Source organism: Camelus ferus, chromosome 10 (genome assembly GCF_009834535.1).
Source record: "Camelus ferus isolate YT-003-E chromosome 10, BCGSAC_Cfer_1.0, whole genome shotgun sequence".
Lineage (NCBI taxonomy): Eukaryota > Metazoa > Chordata > Mammalia > Artiodactyla > Camelidae > Camelus > Camelus ferus.
Window position 1 is genome coordinate 6,005,130 of NC_045705.1, and position 6,000 is coordinate 6,011,129.

Sequence of the window (6,000 nt, forward strand, 5' to 3'; positions counted from 1 at the left end):
AACAATTTAACTCAGGACCTACATAATGAGGTCACTCTTCAGTTTCTAACTGTATTTACAGGAGACGCCTCAGTCCTTCTTTTACTTGACCCCCTTACATAGCCTTGTAAATCCTTAAGGGACAAACCCCAGTCCTAGGTTCTCACTTTGAAACTAGAGTGCACATTTTTCCACTCTTTTAAAAATCTTCAGTGTATATCTTTTGCCAGTTTCTTACACTTTTTCAAACATCAACTTTGACCTGGCCCAGGGAAGACTCTGCTAGGACATATTTCTAGCAATAAGGTCCTTTCATGATGATTTATGACATTTTCTTAAATGTTTATAATCTGAGGCTAAACCTAATAGATAAAATCTGCTAAAGTTTTTAATCTTTTTTTTTATTGAAGTCTAGTCAGTTTAAAATGTTATATCAATTTGTCATATAGCATAATGTTTCAGTCATACATAAACATACATATGTTTCTTTTCATACTCCTTTTCACCATAGGTAACTACAAGGTATTGCACATAGTTCCCTGTGCTCTACAGTAGAAACTTGTTTATCTACTTTATATATAGTAGTTAGATCTGCAAATTTTAAACTCCTAATTTATTGCTTCCCACCCCCTTTCACCCCAGTAACCGTAAGTTTGTTTTCTATGTCTGTGAATCTGTTTCTGTTTTGTAAATATGTTTTTTTTGTCTTTTTTCTTTTAAGATTCCATATATAAGTGACATTATATGGTATTTTTCTTTCTCTTTCTGGCTTACTCCACTTAGAATGATGATCTCCAGGTCAATCTATGTTGTTGCCAATGACATTATTTTATTATTTTGTATGGCTGAGCAGTATTCCATTTAATATATATGTGTGTGTATATATATATATATGTGTATATATGTGTGTGTGTGTGTGTGTATATATATATATATATATATATATATATATATGAGCAAGATATATAGATATATACATATGGTAGAGGGCACTTTTCCTCTTCTGCCACTCCCTCCATGAGGGACAAGTCCTGCCCTGATTTCCTTTTTCATTTTTTTTTCCTGCTACCTGGTTTTGTGAGGATTTTCCTTCTATTTCTGATAGTAAGAGGTATTCTATGAACGTTAGTAGGTATTGCTTGAGAATTGCTCCATATGTAGATGTAGTTTTTGATGTATTCATGGGAGAGGGTGAGCTCCATGTCCTTCTACTTCACCATCTTGGCAAGCTCCTCTATGATCTTGTGATTAATAAACCCATTCAAATCTTGGTAGTATGTCAGAGTACATACACTGAGAGAGCATATTAAAAGCAAACAAATTTACTCACATTTGGGGTTAAAAATAAAATATTTACCTATATAGATATTTTGATATCCACATATATTATGGTTACTATCCACTAGAAAATAGCAAATTTCATCAATTATATCTGTTTTCATAACTGAAAAAGTGTGTATTGAGTATGTAGAAGTATGGTAAAATATATACTGATGTATATTTTTTGTTCAAAGCTATTTTTCCTAAATTATTGATATTTTAAAAGCTTTGATTAAATTGAATTAAAAAATAAAGCCATATGAAATTATTATCTCTTTTACTCTCAGAATATGTAAAAAAAATTTATTACTTTTATGACTTTAGTTAATGTTATACAATACCACCATTGTTTAAATCACACATTGCAAACTGACATCCTGGATATCGGTTGCTGCCAAGTCTTTTTGTATTAAAAATTTTTACATGCATTAAAATTTTTACATGCATTTAGCATTCAACTCCAGACATCATATGCAAATTCAGACTGATTTCTTGACTAATAAGCACACAAAATGAATAATATGTTATTAAACTGATCATTTTCAAAGACCAATGTTCTTAATTTTAACTAGTTGCTCATTTTCACCCAAATGGTTATTCTGATGTTACACATGCAGGGGATTTTTATATAAGTTGTATTTATTTCAGGAAACTTGGCAAAGAAAGGACTTATTTTTGGCAGTTTATACTCAACATGCAACACGTTCAACATGCTTAATAAATAATATCACCAAATATGCCTGGATCTATTTAAAACACCACATCATTTGAGGATAAAATAAGCCTTATAAATCTTACAGTCTTAAAAAATGTAAACACAAAGCATTATTATTTTCTAAGGCAGCATTATTTCCAAATGTAGAAACAATAACTGAATACAATATATATTGTGTTCTATATCATAAAATTTTCTTTCAAACTATATTCTATCAATAGTATGCTCAATTTTATGATTGTGTCTGTGCCTGATGAATAAAAACTAATCTGTATGGCTATTTAGTGTTATTTGAAATGGTAGCAATTCAACTATCCAATACATTTAATTAGCAATATATCCATTTGATTAAATGAGTTTGAATTTAAAAATTAGTGTTCTCAGTAAGTTAATTGGCCAGTATATATTATTAGGATATGGTCTGATATTTACAGCAAACTACCTTAATAAATTTTATAAATAGGTATAAGAAAAGCCGTTAGATTTAGGCCAGCACTTAAATTTTTACAATACGATAACCACGACCAAGAGACGTTCTAACACCTGCCCAGGTCACAAAGCTGGTTATTAACTGAAGTGAGTTTGGCATTCAAGATCTTTGCCATACTTCTGGTTACCCATCAGTTACGCTATTCTTCTCTGTGTCTGCCTTACACCTAATCTGTAGGTTGAAATAGTTCTCCAAAAATGTGCTAACATACACCACTCTCTCAAAAGTACTCTTTCATTGCTATTACCAGCATTACTGTTTTAGATATGGTGCATCTTTTGGCTTTGGAGATAATAAAATCAAGGTTGAAATTTAGATAATTTTATTTGGTCATAAAGCTTATGTAGCATCAGAGAGTAGGTTAGGTATGTACTTTGCCAAATTAAAGGTGGTGCATTTTGAGCTATGTATGTGCAATAGCTCTCTCCTAACTCACTACACTCTTACAGTCAGCAATATGTCTGGAAACCACAAATATTTGTTCTTCTCTTGTTTATCATCAATAGGTCAGAAAAATAACAGTTAAAATTTTAAAGATTTTAATACAAAGTGAGGATAATTAATCTCCAGGTAGGTTTATTTAACAGATAAAGAAGTCAAAACAACAGAATTACCTAATCTCAAAGACAATGAGAAATTCCCATAGAAACCAACCTCAACACTTTCATCATAGTGACCAACAAGGTCCCTCTGATGTGGTAGTCACTCATCTTGCCACCTTTACTTCGCACCACAGTCCAGCTTTCTCACCCAGCTCCCACCACAAGATCTGCCTTTACCTCCTGAAAAGCATCAAATTTGTCCTACTTAGAAAGTTTATTTTCTTTTGTTTTTTCTCTGCCTTTCACATGGATAAATCCTGTTTATCCTTTGGAGGTCAGCTTAAATGTCATTTCCACAGAAAGTCTTTAACCTAAATTAAACCTTCTTGTTATAATATTGCATATCAGCATGTGCATTTCCTTTAATATGGAAATTTGTTCATATATATCATTTATCCATATAATCATTATTTAATGTTTGTTTTTCACATGGACTGTAAGCACCATGATGGCAGGTTTTGCATTTAATAAACAGCATGCTTCTAATTTTTGCTGTTCTAAGTGATAAACTATGATTATATCTAATAATGGAATCCATGGCTTATTTCTATTACTTCCTTCTCTTCTTAATATAAAAAGTTTTTTTCCAATGCTTTGATTTAGTCTACCTTTTTAGTAAAACTGTGCCATAATGTCTGTTTTTGAATATATGCCTCTGATCATATCAATGTCTTCTGAAATAAATCACTTCACACAGTATCAATAAAGTAACAATTAGATCATTCTCATTTGTATCTCATTACCTATATGTAGAATAATTGTACATTATATTTTAAATAGAAAGTAATGTTTGAATACTTTAATGTATGGATACTTTCTGTTATGGGAAGATATTCCCTTTTGATTCCTGGGAAGATTCTGGTTTTTGATTGACTCCGTTGCAACTGTATGCTGTTGAGGAGTTAATCAAACTAGGCATAGACAGATGTCCAGAAATGTGTTAATGTGTCATAATCTTCTAGAAATGTTTGTCACATAGAATATCTCTAAAAAAAAATGGGATGTTTGACATTGTAACAATATGCTAGAAATAGCAGGAAAAACATTTCACTTTTATTGAAGCTAGGTTCATTTTTTACAATAGCAAATTGGCAGGGGGAAAAAAGCGAGTTGCTTACAGCCTATTTGCGATTCCTTCTGCCCTTTTATTAAGTGAGACAAAACTTCTGGATGTCACTTCTTTAAAATACATTATTCAAAAAATTAGGATAGTTTTTTAATATTTTTCAAAAGTATGAAAGAAGAAAAGTCACTTGCCATCTTCATCAGAAAGCAGTCTTGATTGAGGATGAAGGAATATAATTAGCAATTTTATTCATGAGTATTTCCTGCCTCTTAAAAAAAAGATTGCCTTTAATTTTGCAAAATATGTAAGGTCTTTGGTAAAGACACCCTCAATCAGGTGTGGATGCTTTTTTGAATTTCTTTAAGCACTAGTAATGTCTGCATTATGGTGCCCAACATGAACTAAGAGAACCTGATGTCAAAATTATTACCCACCAAAAGCCATGAAGAACTTTTTGGATTTATGCAAATGATCTAGTAAGAAAAAGTTGTCCAAGGGGGAAGAAATTGGGAGTAGGGGTTGAGGGAAACTATCAAAATACATATATAATTAAGTTTTACTGACCTGAAACAAATAGACTACCAGATATTTTTCCATCAAAGATGGGTTTATTCAAGATAGCAGAGAATGGTTATGCAACCAAGGTGAGCCACCTGTCCATCCCTGCACAGCCAAGAAAGGTGAAAGCTTTTGTAGAGAGGAAAAGGAAGTTGGAAGTCTATAGCAAACACAGAGTCTATGGCTTTTCTTTGGCTGAGAACTTGCTAGGAAAGAGGTGAGGTCTTTCTTCTTGTTGGGCTCTGCTGTCATTGCAGGGACGGAGCGCTCCCCCTTCTGTTCACCCAGCTTTATTTAATTGAGGTTTCTGTTTATTAATTTTTTACAGTTTAAACAGAAGAGCAAAAGTTATTGTCAAAACAAGGCACAAAGCCCTACTTATCCTTGCTGCAGTAGGCACTTTTATTTCCAATTATCTCTTTCTTCCCAGGTATTTTTACTTGATAATAGAAAGTTGTGCCAGTTAGGTCCCTCTTTCCCTGAGACATGGAGCAATACTGTATAGGTCTTGTTGGTTTAAGGTTGCCACAATAAATTCCCGCTGGGAGAAGATCCTATTTTCAATTTGGAAAGTTAGCAGAATGTGAAATCACTTCTGATTACTCTTCTTCTATTTCATCCTGGTTCAATTAGCATAGGATATTGTATTTGTGAATTACCTGTCATCCAAGGCTTCCTAGTATGTTTATAATGGCAGATGAACTAAATGCTAAGCATTTTCTACAGTGTGCATATAAAGGTATTTATTATATGATACACAACTATTGTGTTGGTATGTAAGAAAGAAAGGAATGGCCTGTATTTGTTTATTTTACAATCGTAGTGGGTTTTTTTTTTTTTTTTTTTTTTTGCTGTGTCATCAGTTTATCCATCCTTCCCCCTCCTCCCAAGAAAAATAAAGTACAAATTATTTTTATTGACAATTCAGGTGGGATTCTCAACTTTAGATAAAATTGTTAGGCTTTAAGAAGAAAAATAGATTAAAATTATACATTTTCAGATTTTTTTTTGCTGCAGAGAGAATTTATTAATGAAAGAAAGGAAAATAATTAGACACTGTTCTTGCAACTGATTTCTAAATGGATTCTGAAATTTCTATTTTTTGTGATTATTGAGGAAAAGCCAAGTTATACTAATTTCTAATTTTTACTGGTGGCATGTGAAACAAATATCAGAATTACCTCTTTTAGAAAAATAATCATTTTGTTCTCCAGAGATTAGAATGCTGAAATCTCAAAGGGTAAATGCTTTGAATATATTCAATGTTAAG